The sequence below is a fragment of the Saccopteryx leptura genome, chromosome 3 (genome assembly GCF_036850995.1).
Source record: "Saccopteryx leptura isolate mSacLep1 chromosome 3, mSacLep1_pri_phased_curated, whole genome shotgun sequence".
NCBI classification, from domain to species: domain Eukaryota; kingdom Metazoa; phylum Chordata; class Mammalia; order Chiroptera; family Emballonuridae; genus Saccopteryx; species Saccopteryx leptura.
In genome coordinates, this window is record NC_089505.1 from 51,896,960 (window position 1) to 51,914,080 (window position 17,121).

Genomic DNA, 17,121 nt, shown 5'->3' on the forward strand with positions numbered 1-17,121 from the left:
TATTGTGTTTGTCATTTCTGTCTGATTCTTTTTTTATGATTTCAATGTTCTTTTTTATGCCAGCTATCTCTTTGTTTAGGTGCTCATTTTGTCCATCTAATGTTGCTCTAAGATCCTGAGCATCCTAACAGTCATTATTCTAAACTCTATATCTGGTATCTTGGTTATTTTCATCTCATTCTCTTCTTTCTCTGGAGATTTCTCTTTTTGATTCATTTAAATTGCATTTCTTTGTCTTCCCATTTTGTCTCTGTATAGACTGCTCCTTTGGATGTGTTGTTTGTGTAGCTAGCTGAGTATAGGGTTGGTGTTGTCTGCCTCCAGCTTTCAGTTGTGTTGTTTCTAAATATTCTTGGGATGGCTTCAGCTATTTGTAATCCACTGTCGACTACTTATCTGCTGCTACTGCTCTTTTTGCTGTTTGTGACAGCATTTTCTATGCCTTCACTAGGTCAGGTGTGAGGAGTCTTTCCTTAAGATACTATTCTAACTATGGTTGTTAGGTCCTGAGCTGATGTTCTCCATATCTGGCTGCAGGATGTACCAGCCCTGGACCTCCCTGGCTGGAACCTGGTGCAGACCATTGGGGCTCACTGCTTTTGACTGGCCCTTAGCAACCTTCTTAAAGCTACAGGCAATCCAGAATTTGTGTCTGCCTCTGCTGGGCCCTAATGCTGTTGTATCCGTCAGCTGCATTACTAGACTGGCTTTTATCCACTCTTGGCCAGTGTGTGTGGCCTCTCCATTCCTGAAGTGTAGTCTTTCTGCCGGCCTCCCTCTGCCTCCACCTCCTCAGGCACTCGGGCACCAGTGCAGGCTTGTGGGCCGCAGCTTGGGCTGCTCTGCCGGTGTGGGAGACTCCTCGCCTCTCTGGGCTCCACCCCGCATGAGCGGTCAGGAAGCTTCTCCAGGCTCAGCCCCTCACTGTCGCTGCTCAGGCTGCCTGGTTCTGCCCCTTGCAGGCGCGTGGGATGCCTCACCCCACTAAGGTTCACTCGCCCTGCCAGGTTCCACTCTCAAGGGCATGTGGGAGGCCTCTCTGGGCTTCGCCCCCACTGCTGCCATGTGGGCTGCCTCACTGGGCTCCGCCCCTGTCTGCCATGCTGGCCAAGTACATGGCCACTGCCGCAGCTCAGCCCTCCCACCATTCGGAGGGTACTCAGCAAGTTGGAGGGGCCATGTAGCCCAAGCCTCAGAACTCAAATCCTGTGTTCCTCATGAGCCCCCCATTTCTAAGTGTCTCTCTGCACTGACTGGAGCAGGAGAGCTTCTGTTGGGTGGGGTAATTGCTTCCCTTTGCTGGCTTGGTTCTCCCAGGAAGAATGTCCAATTTAGGTTTGGGGAATGGCCCAGTACAGGGGTCAGGGTGGCTGTCCCCCTCAGTCTCTCCCTGTGCCCCCGAGACTACACTCTCCTCTCACAACTCCAGTCCACTCAGCTCTCCCTGCTCCCTGAGTCCGGGGTAAGTGGCTATAAATGAGGTTTTCTGCACGGTCCCTTTAAGATGGATCCTGGGTCTGAGAGTTCTGTCTCCCTCTTGCAAACAGTAACCCAGCTCTTTTTTCAGCTAACTACTGTCTGTTTGCCTCCTCTAGTGTCTGGGGCTCCAGGCTGGGTTCTGGTCCTGGGGCTGAGGACCCAGCACTCTCCAGTCAACCCACCCTGTTGTGAGAGTCCCTCCAGGCCGCTGCTCACTCCTGAGAGTGGGACAGCCCTTTCTGCATCTCCACCCTTCCTACCAGTCTCAGTGTGGTTTCTTTGGTGATGCTTGGTTATAGATTCCTCTTAGTTTACTCCAAAGTTGGTTTTTCAAGATGATTGTTTCTAAGTTAAGTTGTAATCCACTTTGGTTCTGGGAGGTGGGAGTTGTAATGTCTGCCTACTCTGTCACCATTTTCCCTTGCTTCTTAAATATTTTTTAAAAATTCATTTTAGGGAGAGAGAGAGGGAGACAGGGAGGAGAGAGATGAGAAGCATCAACTCATAGTTATTTCACTTTAGTTGTTCATTGATTGCTTCTCCTATGTGCCTTGACTGGGGGGCTCACACCGAGCCAGTGACCCCTTGCTCAAGCCTGCAACCGTTGGCCCAAGCCAGTGACCCTGGGATCATGTCAATGATCCTGTGGTCAAACCAGTGACTCCATGCTCAAACTGGCAAGCCTGCACTCAAGCTGAAGAGCCCATGTTGAAGCCATAAACCATGGGGTTTTGATCCAGGGACCTCAGCATTCTGGGTCAACACTCTATCCACAGTGATATCACTGGTCAGGCTGTGATAATAGATTTTCTTTATAACAAGACATAATCAACCAACAAAATGTAACCAAAACAATATACTGTAATAGAATGAATGCAAAAACAGATATGAAAATCTACTTGTATTGGCCTGACCTGTGGTGGCGCAGTGGATAAAGCGTCGATCTGGAATGCTGAGATCGCCAGTTCGAAACCCTGGGCTTGCCTGGTCAAGGCACATATGGGAGTTGATGCTTCCAGCTCCTCCTCCCTTCTCTCTTTCTGTCTCTCTGTCCTCTCTCTCCCTCTCTGTCTCTCTCTCCTCTCTAAAAATGAATAAAAAAATGATATACTTATAGAAGTATTCTTTAAAAAAAAAAAAAAGAAAATCTACTTGTATTCTAATAATCCAGATATAAAAATTTACAAACATTATGCCTGGCCAGGTGGTAGCGCAATGGATAAAGCATCGACCTGGGACTCTGAGGACCCAGGTTTGAAACTTTGAGGTCACTGGCTTGAGCAAGGGATCATTGACATGACCCCAAGGTTGCTGGCTTGAATCCAAAGGTCACTGGTTTGAGCAAGGGGTCACTGGCTTGGCTAGAGACTTCTGGTCAAGGCACCTGTGAGAAAGCAATCAATGAACAAATAAAGTGACAAAACTATAAGTTGATGCTCTCATCTCTCTCTTTCTTCCTGTGTTTCTGTCCCTTTCTCTGTCTCTCTGTCTCTCTCTAGCTAAAAAAAAAAAAAAAAAATTCACAAACATGTAAAACAATGACATTCTTTTTCACTAATTTTATTTGGGTTTATAAAAGTTATTTTTATATATAATTTTATTTTAAAGTTATTTTAAAAATATAAACATACTAACATCATTTTTATTATTTTTGAATAATTAATGAAAAACTATTTAAAATTATTAGTTGTTATAATAATACACTATCTGGGAAAAAGACATATAAACATAATACATATAAGATGAGGAAAAGTAAGAAGAAATCTTACAAAGTGTAACCAGCATGGACAATGGGAACCCAATCTAGTCTGGGGAGGCAAGAGAAGACTTCATAAAGGAGATGATCCTGATCTGAGACTTAAATCATGAGAGGACAATTTGGAAAATTTCTTCAATAAACCTCCCTGATCTAGATTAGACTGTGATAAGGGAAAAGTTATCTCCATATTCAAATTTGACTTCCACATAACTTATAAACTGGTTATGACTAAGGGCATAAACATTAAAAAAAAAGTCATGATTTTGCTTACTACTTCTGTCCCATATGCATCAAACCTGATTTGCAAGATTTGCAGCTAAGTTCTCTTCATGACTAATTCATTAGAAGTGGGGCAAACCCACCTTTCCTTTTGACATGAACAAACTATTGAAATCATCAGTTTCTCTTTCATTGTGGTTCTCTACCTGTGACAAACTCAATTTTTTTTTTTTTTTTGGCAGAGACAGAGAGAGGGACAGATAGGGACAGACAGGGACAGACAGACAGAAAGGGAGAGAGATGAGAAACATCAATTCTTCATTGCGGTTTCTTAGTTGTTTATTGATTGCTTTCTCATATGTGCCTTGACCGGGGAGGGGGGGGCTACAGCAGACCAAATGACCCCTTGCTCAAGCCAGCGACCTTGAGCTCAAGCTGGTGAGCCTTGCTCAAACCAGATGAGCCCACACTCAAGCTGGTAACCTCAGCGTTTCGAACCTGGGTCCTCCAAGTTCCAGTCTGACACTCTATCCACTCTGCCACCGCCTGGTCAGGCACAAACTCAATTTTTTATCCACTGTGCCACCGCCTGGTCAGACAAACTCAATTTTTTAATGTTTAGAGAAAATATTTTAAATTTCTTACTGGCATGTGATTAGGCCTTATTAATTTCTGTGTGAAATAATTTTATTTAATTTTTGTTTTAAACCTAGGGCAGGAAGCATTCTGGTATCAGAAAACAATTAGTTTTATATTGGAATTGGAGAGTCTAAAGAATAAAAGAATTACTGGTAAAGTCCTATTTGTGAACTTCAAATTTCTCTACGTTGTCCTGAAAACATAGTAAGCCAAAGAGACAAATAAGTTTACTATGTAGGCTTGCTCCTATTTGGAAGAAATTTTATTTATTTATTTTTCTTTTTGTGACAGAGATAGAGAGAGACAGAGAGAGGGATAGACAGGGACAGACAGGAAAGGAGAGAGATGAGAAGCATCAATTCTTTGCTGCGGCACCTTAGTTGTTCATTGACTGCTTTCTCATATGTGCCTTGACCAGGGGGCTACAACAGACCTAGTGACCCCTTGCTCAAGCCAGCGACCTTGGGCTTAAGCTGGTGAGCCTTGCTCAAACCAGATGAGCCCACATTCAAGCTGGCGACCTCAGGGTTTTGAACCTGGGTCCTCCGTGTCCCAGTCTGACTCTTTATGTGCTGCGCCACCGTCTGGTCAAGCCAGGAATTTTAGTTTTTTATTTTCTGAATGAAAAAATACTGTCCCTCAGCTCTCTTTGAAATAAGCATCTGTTTGACAGTGGAAACATTCAAACTACCATATTTCTCCATGTATAAGACACAATTTGCTTTGGGGGCCCAAAATTTGAAAAAAAAGTATTACATAAAGTTATTGAACTCAAGTTTTACGCATCATAAAATTCAGCCCTGGCCAGTTGGCTCAGTGGTAGAGTGTCAGCCCGGTGTGTGGAAGTTTGGGTTTGATTCCTGACAAGCACACATAGGAGAAGTGCCCATCTGCTTCTCCATTGTTCTCCACCCTTCTTCCTCTCCTTTCTCTCTGTCTCTCTCTTCTCCTCCCACAGCCAAGGCTCCACTGGAGCAAAGTTGGCCTGAGCCCTGAGAATGGCTCCCTGGCCTCCATCTTAGGCGGTAGAATGGCTCCAGTTGCAATAGAGCAATGCCTCAGATAGGCAGGGCACCATCCACTGGTGGGCTTGTCAGGTGGATCCTGATCGGATGCATGTGGGAGGCTGTCTCTCTGCCTCCCGCTTCTCACTTCAGAAAAAATACACAAAAAAATACATACAACTCCTCAACAGACATGGAAAAAATAGGAAATGCAAGTAAAACAACTACAAGCACTATATAAGACGCACCAAGTTTTTGTGTTTTTTAAAATTATTTATTTGTTTATTCATTTTAGAGAGGAGAGAGAGAGACAGAGACAGAGAGAGAGAGAGAGAGAGAGAGAGAGAGGAGAGACAGAGAGAGAGAAGGGGGGGAGGAGCTGGAAGCATCAACTCCCATATGTGCCTTGACCAGGCAAGCCCAGGGTTTCGAACCTGCAACCTCAGCATTTCCAGGTCGACGCTTTATCCACTGCACCAGCACAGGTCAGGCACCCAGTTTTTAGACCTCAACTTTTCCGAACAGAGGTGCATCTTATACAAGGGGGAAATGTGGTACTTTGTTGTTGTTTTGTAGCATATTGTATATAATGTATATTTGAGGACACCTTATATTTTCTCAAACATGCTCTACTAAAAAAATGACAGTAAGAAGAAAAACTGTATCTTACAATCTGTCTAGAGATTAGATTAATTTTTAAAAACCAGATTCATTCATCATAATGATATATATGTCTATATAGAGAGATCTATATATATCTATATATGTAGATCTATATCTATCTATACACACATATTATATATACATGTATGCAATTTGTTTTTTGTTTTTATAGAGAGAGAGGAAGGAAGATGAGAATCATCAACTTGAGTTGCATCACTTTAGTTGTTCATTGATTGCTTCTCATATGTGCCTTGACCAGGGGGCTGGCTCCAGTTGAGCCAGTGAGTCATTATTCAAGCCAGTGACCTTGGGCTCAAGCCAGCTGCCTTGGGCCCCAAGCCAGTGACCTTTGGGTTTAAGCCAGCGACCCTGCATGCAAGCTGGTGAACCTGCATTCAAGCCGGTGACCTCATGGTTTCGAATCTGGGTCCTCAGCATCCCAGGTTGATAATGCTCTATCCACTGTGCCACCACTAATCAGGTCATTATGATATATTTTTTGTCATTAGAGTAGCTAAAAGATGAAGAATGAATATTTTTAAAACATTCTTGTAATTTGACTTTCCTTTATTAAAAGAAAAACATAAATAATAAAGCATAATCTGAGATTTCAAGGCATCTGGTATTATCTGAGACAGATTATTTTTTATTATTAATAAAAAAGCTTCTGGGCCTGACCTGTAGTGGCGCAGTGGATAAAGCGTCGACCTGGAAATGCTGAGGTCGCCGGTTCGAAACCCTGGGCTTGCCTGGTCAAGGCACATATGGGAGTTGATGCTTCCAGCTCCTCCCCCCTTCTCTCTCTCTGTCTCTTCTCTCTCTCTCTTTCTCTCTCTGTTTCTCCCTCTCCTCTCTAAAATGAATAAATAAAAAATTTAAAAAAAGCTTCTGGAGATCCGCCTATTCTGGCAGTGGAATAGGTGGAAACTACACTAACTCCCAGGACCAAAACAAGATTATAACTAAAGTACAGAACAATTAGCCTGAATAACCAACTAAAGACTAGCTGAATAGAAGTCTTATAACCAAGGATTTACATAAGAAGCCACATCAAGACTGGAGAAAAGGGCAATCATGGCCATGCAGATTCTCACTGGATTCAGGCAGATGGTAACGAAACAGTGGAGCCAAAAAAATGGTGAGCCATTCTGTTTATTAAAGTCTTGTACTGGTGGCTGAGCAAACACGCAGGGAATACTGCTTCTCTCTCATTCAGAGCTCCCAAAGCCCTGACTCATTCACCAGTTCCACAACCTGAAAAATCTTCTCTGGTTCCTCCTGGAATCAAAGGCCCCCATTAGCCTCAGTGGAGCTCCCAAAGCCCCTCAGCTCAGGTTCCACATCTGCACTCTTTCTTTTCCTCCTGCAAAAACCCATGGTGGTAAAAAATCCCTTCTCCAGTAAACATTAGCAATACAATGGCCCCTCCCAAGCAGGAAGGTGATCTACAATTTGCAATCTGTCACCAGGAGGGTAAGCACCTGCAGCCTTTCACAGACTACATACACATGGTGCTGCCCAGGCCAATGCAAAATATAAGAGAACAAACTTAAAAAACACATTTTACAAACTTATTTGCCCAAGAGTCCCTATGCTAAGTCCATTTCCCACACAGCTCACAGACACCATCTTTCCTGGGTCAAGCATGTCCCTCCGAGGCGCATCAGCTTGGGAAATTCACTAGCCCACCTTCCTGATAGTACTGCTCTGCGGAGCTCACACCTTGTGGAGTCAACTGGCTGTGGCCAGACTGGGCCAGGAGTACTGACTTTCTTAGAAGGCTCTCGAGGAGATCTGAGTAGACTTAGGGGGTTCTAGAACAAGGCCATTGTGGGGAAAATGGCTGCATTAGGCTTGCTCACAGGATTACTGGCTACAAGCCCTTTGTGCAAATAGTGCAGGAGTACGTGACAGCAGGGGGGATAAAGGAGATCCTGCCCCGCAACTGAGAGGTGCAGTTGGGTTTCTTTTTTCCCTACCTGATCTTTTGTGTACTCCACTGTGAAAAGCAGGTTGCTGCTTTTCCCTCGATTTCTTTTTTTTTTTTTTTGGCTTGTCTGTCTTGGTGAGATACTAATAAATTGGAATGGCCCACATCCTCTAGCTCAGCTGTTTCTTTCTTCTTTTTTTGGTATTTTTCTGAAGTGAGAAACAGGGAGGCAGAGAGATAGACTCCCGCATGCGCCTGATCAGGACCCACCCAGCATTCCTGCCTGGGGGCGATGCTCTGCCCATCTAGGGCATTGCTCTGTTGCAACTGGAGCCATTCTAGCACCTGAGTCAGAGGCCATGGAGCCGTTCTCAGTGCCTGGGCCAACTTTGCTCCAACAGAGCCTTGGCTGCAGGAGGGGAAGAGAGAAATAGAGAGAAAGAGAAGAGGGTGAAGGGTGAAGCAGATGGGTGCTTCTCCTGTGTGCACTGACAGGGACTAGAACCAGGGACTTCCACATGCTGGGCTGACACTCTACCACTGAGTCAACTGGTCAGGGCTCCGCTGTTTATTTACCATCTGCTTGAATTCAATGAGAACCTGCATGGCCACTGCGGCAGCCACTGGCCTTACATCTGGCGTAGTTGGCAGGATTCAGATCAAATTGGTACAGTCACCGCCACCCTTGAGGAGTGGGTAGAGGACTGGTCATTGCTCTTCAGTGTATGGTTCCTCATGGCACTGCTTTTAGGGGCTGTGGGATGGGTGATTTTTACTATTCTTCAAGAAGAAACCATGAGTTCTGAGCAAAAGGTACTCGAGGTCAAAAGCTCCAGGATGAGTTGCAAACTGACTGGCAGCAACTGCTTGAACTGGAGCGAGCACTGGAGAATGAGGCTGACTGGGTTTGGGCACTGCAATGTGATATACAAGCTGAGCACCAACGGTGCCTGGAACTGGAGCAGTCTCTGGAGAAGGAACTATGGGTTTGCAAGTTGCAGGTTGCCCTGGAAGCTGAACGTTGGCACAGGCAGTTGTTGGAGAAACAACTGCAGGTTTAAGAGCTTGAGTCTCAGATTCTGGCCAAAATCCAGCAGCCACAGAAGCCTAAACAGTCGCCAGAGGAGCAGCAACACCCGTGCCGGTGGAGTGGCTTTGAGTCAGTGGGAGTAGGCACTTCTAACTCCTCTTCTGAGGATGAGAAGGCTCAGGCTGAAGCTGCCATATGCACAGTCAGAGCTCGACTAGTGGTCGCCAAGAAGTTAAAAACCCAGCAGCAAAGAGTCCCTCCGGGGCAGTCACAGCCTCCTCTCTAGGTAATGGAACACTCTGTGGTCCAGCCCTATATTCAGGTAGAGCTGATGGAATTGGGGGCACAATTTAGGCAGAGACCTACTGAGACTCTGGTAGTCTGGTTACTACAATTATGGGACATACAGGTGAATGGCATCATGCTCTCCAGAACAGAGATGGAGAAATTGGCTGCCATTACCACCCACTCCTCTTTGACGCAGCATCTTCAGAACTGCCATGACAACCCAGGAAACCATCCCCTATTAGAATGGGTGATGACTGCCATTCGTACAATCTGGAAGAATGCTGGAGAATTGCCAGGGGCAGTGAGTCGGTGGCAGTGCTATAGTGAGTTAGTAAAGGTCCTTTGGGAACTAGGTATGAAGAATACTGCTTTCAATTTGGGGTCCCATGGGCCAGAGGAGGACATGTTTATGGCAAAAATGAAGGGCTTTATCCTTGGTAGCACCCCATCAGCCCTTTTTGAGTCACTAATGCTACCTTGGGCCCCTATGTGGGGCAGCCCATCAACGTGGGTACACAGATGGTAGCAGATTTGGGAGAGCTGCAGGTCACTCGGGATTATAAAGCAGTGAGGGCTGCTGCCTATGTTCCCCTCCAATTAACAAGGGAAACAGGCCAATAAAGGTTACCCGAACACAGATGTGGGTAGATTTGATTGTGGCTGGAGCAGATAAGGAGAAATTAGATGGAAAGTCTAATAAAGTTCTTTTGGAGCTTTGGTGGCAGCTTAAACCAGAACAGAGGTTCCAGTCACTGTGATGAAAGGCCCCAGCAGCTACCAATAAAATGTTTGGTGCGTGGGCAGTTTGGTTACAAGATTATACCTTGGAGCCAGCCAAGGGAGAGGAGGACCCACAAGACCCATTGTACCAGTTCGAATAGGAAAATGGCTGAGGGACTCATCTAACAGGGATGGGTGGGGACCGGAGGCCACATGTGGAACTGGTTATCCAGTGGTCCCCTTCCAATGTACAACGGGTGTTGGCCTTGGTGGATATAGTTGCAGAATGTTCCTTTCTCTATGGGAACCCAGAGCTGTTTGCTGGGATTGGACTGAGCAGGTGAAAGGTTCACTTGCTAAGTAGCTAAGAGAGCTATCAAGGTGGCACAGGCATTGAATGTGTTTGATCCTGCCAGGCCCTGTGAGCTTGATGTACATGTAACCTCTGAGGTGTTTGGATGGGGCTTGTGGCAATGGACAGAGCGCTTATGGCAACCTATTGGGTTTTGGTCCCAATTGTGGAAAGGTGCTGAAGTCCGTTACTCATTAGTGGAGAAGCAGCTATGGGGTCAGGCCATGTGTCAGGACTTATGGGAAACAGGACATCAGAAGCAGGTGAAAGTATATCATGTCCCATCCTGGGAATGATCAGGCAGCTACATTGGCAAGGGTGCGATGATTGGAGACTGCACCTGCAGGTGATGTGGTGTAGTGGCTCCAACGGTGCCTGCTCCATGCGGGACAGAAAACTATGTGGGCTATGGGTAAAGTGTGAAACTTGTCTGTGTCCTATGCAGAGGTACTTGTAGCTTGTGAGCAATAGGCAATGTGTTCCAAAGAGCACCCTCAGAGACCACTGGTGTCACCTGGACAGATTCAGAGGGGTCACGTTCCACTGACACGACGGCAGATAGACATCATTGGACCCTTTCCAAAGTCGGATGGATACCAGTATACAGTCACCTGTATAGATACTGCCACCGAGCTGCTTGCCACTTACTCCCCTGTAACCCTGACCAGAGGGCAGTCATACAGGCTCTAGACCACCTGAATGCTGCATATGGGTGGCCAGTGGTCCTTGAAAGTAAAATGGTACCCATTTCACTGGTTCTTTGGTGAGGCAATGGCTCAAGAGCTGGGGGTGGGCTGGAAGTACCATGTTCCCTACTACCCACAGGTTGCTGGTATCATTGAGCGGTATAATGAACTCTTAAAGCAGGGATTGTGACAGGAGGGGGCACCAGCTCCCTTACTAGATGGACACGCCACTTATGGACAATATTCTGTATTTTGTGTGTGTGTGTATGTGTGTGTGACAGAGACAGAGTGAGACAGAGAGAGGGACAGATAGGGACAGACAGACAGGAAGGGAGAGAAATGAGAAGCATCAATTCTTCGTTGCAGCACCTTAGTTGTTCACTGATTGCTTTCTCATATGTGCTTTGACCAGGGAGCTACAGCAGAGCGAGTGACCCCTTGCTTAAGCCAGAGACCTTGGGCTCAAGTTGGTGAGCCTTGTTCAAACCAGATGAGCCCGTACTCAAGCCAACAACCTTGGGGTTTCGAACCTGGGTCCTTTGCGTACTAATTTGAAGCTCTATCCACTGCACCGGCCCTGGCCGGTTGGCTCAGTGGTAGAGCGTCGGCCTGGCGTGCAGGAGTCCCGGGTTTGATTCCCGGCCAGGGCACACAGGAGAAGCACCCATCTGCTTCTCCACCCCTCCCCCTCTCCTTCCTCTCTTTCTCTCTCTTCCCCTCCCGCAGCCAAGGCTCCACTGGAGCAAAGTTGTCCCGGGCACTGAGATGGCTCTGTGGCCTCTGCCTCAGGCGCTAGAATGGCTCTGGTTGCAACAGAGCAATGCCCCAGATGGGCAGAGCATTGCCCCCTGGTGGGCATGCCGGGTGGATCCCGGTCAGGCACATGCGGGAGTCTGTCTGACTGCCTCCCCGTTTCCAGCTCCGGAAAAATGCAAAAAAAAAAAAGAAAAAAGATAGATATCCACTGCACCACCACCTGGTCAGGTGGTACTTTGGATTTTGAATGAGAGACCTCGACGGGGGAGCCCAGCTCCAGTGGAGGTCCTCCTATATTGGGAAGCTGCTCCCATTCAGTTGCAGATACACACCAAGGACATTTTAATCAAGCCAGTTTTTGGATAGCTCTTGCCTGCCCAACAGCCCTACTTAAAGGTCAACTGCTTCAATGGACATGGCCCTGGACTGTATAGGCTCCCTAGGTGTGATGGTTGGCCTTATTGGCACTGTGGGGGAAGGGGCTCCAGTTAACTCAATGGGCAACCAGCACTTGGCCACATAAGGTAGAAGTGTATTATCCCTTGAGTGCTCGGGGAACAGCATTATGAAGGGGACCTTTGTAATTTCTTTATGGCCAATAATGAGTTCTCCTATTTCACTACACATAGAACCAGCAGATTGTGGTGTAGTGGCCAATAAAGTTTGGTATGCCCACCCAGGACAACTACTGGTACCAGCTACTGTGCTGTCTGCAGACAAAACTCTGGCCTGTATGCTGACAAAGGGGAAAGATTTGCCTCTTGGTGCTGCTGACAACTTTCTCATTTTGCCCATAGCTTATGATTTGGTAATTCTGTTGCTGTAGTTGGTACTGTTTCTGTTTATGCAATGTACTTCATTCCTTTCACAGGGGCCATCACAGAATATACCTGTCAGGTAGATTGTGAGGCAAGCAACCCTACAGGGGTGGAATGTGGGGAAAATGGCTGTGCTAGGCTTGCTCACAGGTTTACTGGTTGCAAGCCCTTTGCGCAAACACTGTAGGAGCACATGACAGACAGCACTACTGTAAGGATGTAAATACAGTACGTCCCCTGGGGTAGGGGGTGTGAAGGAGATCCTGCCCCACCACTGAGAGGTGAGGTTGGGTTTCTTTTTTCCCTGCCTGATCCTTTGTGCATACCACTGAGAAAAGCAGGTTGCTGCTTTTCCCTTGGGTTTCTTTTCTTGGCTTGCCTGTCTTGGTGAGACACCAATAAATTGGAATGGCCTACCATCCTCCAGCCCTGCTGTTTCTTTACAGTCTTCCTGAATTCAGTGAGAACCTGCATGGTCACTGCGGCGGCCACTGGCCTTATAGCCATTAACCTGAGACAGATTTTTTTTTTTGGTTGTTTTTTTTTTTACAGAGACAGAGAGTGAGTCAGAGAGAGGGATAGACAGGGACAGACAGGAAGGGAAAGAGATGAGAAGCATCAATCATTAGTTTTTCATTGTGCGTTGCAACACCTTAGTTGTTTATTGATTGCTTTCTCATATGTGCCTTGACCAGGGGCCTTCAGCTGACCGAATAACCCCTTGCTCGAGCCAGCGACCTTGGGTCCAAGCTGGTGAGCCTTCTGCTCAAACCAGATGAGCCCGTGCTCAAGCTGGCGACCTCGGGGTCTCAAACCTGGGTCCTCGGCATCCCAGTCTGACGCTCTATCCACTGCACCACTGCCTGGTCAGGTGAGACAGATTGTTTTTTATTGTGTGGCTCTAAAACAAGGGCCATTTTTCCTTTGTATACCAATTAGTACCACAGTTACTGTGTAGATTCCACTGTCCACATGGCCATATCTTTTCTGTTTTAGCCTGATTAACTCTGCTGGCCTCACCCTGCTGACTTCCTAAGACTCCATTCTACCACAAAGGTTGGTCCACAGGCCCCAGGCAGGTGGCAACTAGCTGCTATATACACCAAAACTTTTGCAGAGTGCCCTTAGATCCAGCATTAGCATCTAGTTTGAAAGACTAGGGGCTTACAGCAGGCACAGGTGTATGTTGGGGTGCCTTTCGTTAACCTTCCTCCAGACTCAGTGTGGTGGAAACTAGATTTGGTATGCAGCTTGGCCCCTCCCATGTGCATCCTGCCCAACAGAGGCAACCACAAACTATGGAGAGATTTGTAGCTCCAAACAGGTATACAGGGCCGTTCACAGGCAGCATCTGACATTAACCTGCACCAACGTCACTCACAAGAGGCCCCAGAATAAAAACACCCAATGGTGGACTTCAGACAACATCATAGCATGACCCAGCTAACATCACAAGTGACACACCCAAAGGATGATCTCTGTAGGCGTCAGACCCTGCTGGGGCATTACTGTTTCATGAGGTCAGGCCCCACATAGCAGCTTATACCTTGTGGTTAGGGTCCATCCTCATAGTCAGCAAGCCTGAGGGTCAACCTCACTCATGGACATGCCAACAGCAATCCAGACTCAACTACAAGAGAGATAAGATGGCGCTGGAGTAGGCGGACGTACCAACATCTACCTCCCAGATCCAAAGTGGATTACAAACTAATTTTAAGAACTATCATCTGGAAAAACCAACTTTGGACTAAACTAAGAGGACTCTTCAACCAAGGAACACTGAAGAAGCCACACTGAGACTGCTTAGTGTATCCCAAGGTTCTCTCTACCATGCCACAGTCGCAGAGCTCCAGGGAAAAGCAACCTGGTCTCGACTCTCCAGGCAGAGGAGAACAGAAGCTCCATATCCACACATGCTGCAGATGGCTTTTCCAGTCTACCTGAATCATTACCAGCTAGAAGCAGCGGTCATTGGGACTTGGACATGAGCTGCAAAGTATAGAATGGTGACAACAATTCCAGTGCCATGTGGACTTTTCCTGGATGTGGACATTTCCTGGACTCCTGCTCCCTGTGACAGCTCCTAACAGACTGAACTGTGGTTGGGTTGCATTTTTCAGGGATTTGGCATGGTGATGGGGCCAACTTGGACTTGGTGAACATGTTAAGGACACTACTCTTTTATGGATTCTTGCTGTATTGGCCAAGAGTTTGCTTAAAGGCTTTAATCACTGTAAAAAAAATAGAAGACTAGGCCCTGGCTGGTTGGCTCAGTGGTAGAGCGTCGGCCTGGCGTGTAGAAGTCTCGGGTTTGATTCCCGGCCAGGGCACACAGGAGAAGCATCCATCTGCTTCTCCACGCCTCTCCCTCTCCTTCCTCTCTGTCTCTCTCTTCCTCTCCCGCTGCCGAGGCTCCATTGGAGCAAAGATGGCCCGGGCGCTGGGGATGGCTCCTTGGCCTCTGCCCCAGGTGGTAGAGTGGCTCTGGTCGCAACAGAGCGACGCCCCGGAGGGGCAGAGCATCGCCCCCTGGTGGGCAGAGTGTCGCCCCTGGTGGGCGTGCCGGGTGGATCCCGGTCGGGCACATGCGGGAGTCTGTCTGACTGTCTCTCCCTGTTTCCAGCTTCAGAAAAATACACACACACAAAAAATAGAAGACTAGATAAAGAAGATGAGGCACATATACACCATGGTATACTATTCAGCTAGAAGAAATGATGACATTGGATCACTTACAACAAAATGGTGGAATCTTGATAACATTATACGGAGTGAAATAAGTAAATCAGAAAAAACAAGAACTGCAGGATTCCATACATTGGTGGGACATAAAAACGAGACTAAGAGACATGGACAAGAGTGTGGTGGTTATGGAGGGTGGGGGGAGGGAAGGAGGGGGAGGGGGAGGGGGAGGGGGAAGGGTACAAAGAAAACTAGATAGAAGGTGACAGAGGACAATCTCTCTTTGGGTGATGGGTATGCAACAGAACTAAATGACAAGATAACCTGGACATGTTTTCTTTGAATATATGTAGTACCCTGATTTATTGATGTCACCCCATTAAAATAAAAATTTATTTATTAAAAAAAAAAGACTCAACTACAACAGGAGAACTAGCATAACCCACAAAAGGTATATTCTTGAAGCACTGAGCTCAAGGGATCAGGGATACTGTACCACTGAGCCCCACAGAACACATACCACATAAGGCCACCCTATGAAACAGGGAGATATAGCGGATCTACCTAATATAGAGAAACAAATATAGAGAGGAAACCAAAATAGAGAGACAAAGAAATATACTCCAAATGAAAGAATATGAAAAATTCCTCCCGCAAAAGAACTAAGTTAAATAGAGGCAAACAACCTAGCAAATAAAAGTTCAAACACTGGTTATAAGAATGCTCAATGAAACCAAGGACTGGTTCTTTGAAAAGATAAACAAGGTTGGTGAACCTTTAGCCAGACTTATCAAAAAAAAGGGAGGACCCAAATAAATAAAATCAGATATGAAAGAGGAAAATTAAATACTGACATCACAGAAATACAAAAGATTATTTAAAAAAAATTATATATATATTACAGCCTGACCAGGCTGTGGCGCAGTGGATAGAGTGTTGGAATGGGATGCATAGGACCCGGGTTCAAGACCCGAGGTCTCCAGCTTGAGGGCAGGCTCATCTGATTTGAACAAGGCTCACCAGTTTAAGTCCAAGGTTGCTGGCTTGAGCAAGGGGTCACTCGGTTTGATGTAGCCCCCTGGTCAAGGCACATATAAGAAAGCAATCAGTGAATAACTAAGGTGCCACAACAACAAATTGATGCTTCTCATCTCTCTCCCTTCCTGTCTGTCTGTCCCTATTTGTCTCTCTCTGACTCTCTCTGTCTCTATAAAAAAAAATTACAAACAACTATATGCCAACAAATTGTACAATCTGGATGAAATGAATACATTCTTAGAAACAAGATTTCCAAAACTGAATTAGGAAGAAACAAAATATAAATAGTCTGATTACAACCAACAAAATTGAAGCAGTAATCAAAAAATTCCCAACCAACAAAATTCCTGCACCTGATTGCTTCATAGGTGAATTTTGTCATTCAAACAAGACTAACACCTACCCTTCTCAAACTATTCCAAAACATTCAAGAGGGGGGAAGACCCCCAAGTTCATTTTCCAAGGCCAGCATTATCCTAATTTCAAAACCAGATTAAGGCACTACAAAGAAAGAATATTATAGGCCAATATCCCAGATAAACATAGATGTCAAAATCCTCAACATTAGCAAAAAAGCTCCATTAAAAAAATCACACACCTTGATCAAGTGGTATTTATTCTGGTAATGCAAGGTTGGAAACAATATTTGCAAAGAAATTAATGTGATACACCACATAAACAACATAAACGATAAAATATCATATAATCACATCAATAGATTAAGATAGAATACTTGACAAATTCCAGCACCCATTTATGATTAAAAATCTCAGCAAAGTTTGAATAGAGGGAACATACCTCAAAGCAATAAAGGCTATATATGACAAACCCACAGCTAACATCATACTCAAAAGGAAAAAACTAAAAGCATTACCCTTAAGATCAGTGACAAAACAAGGATGTTCACTTTCACCACTCTTACTCAACATAGTACTGGAAGTCCTAGCCACAGCAGTTAGAGAATAAAAGGCATCTATCTACACTGGAAAGGAAGAAGAAGAAACTGTCATTGTTTATACTTTCAGATGACATGATACTGCATATCGAGAACCCTAAAG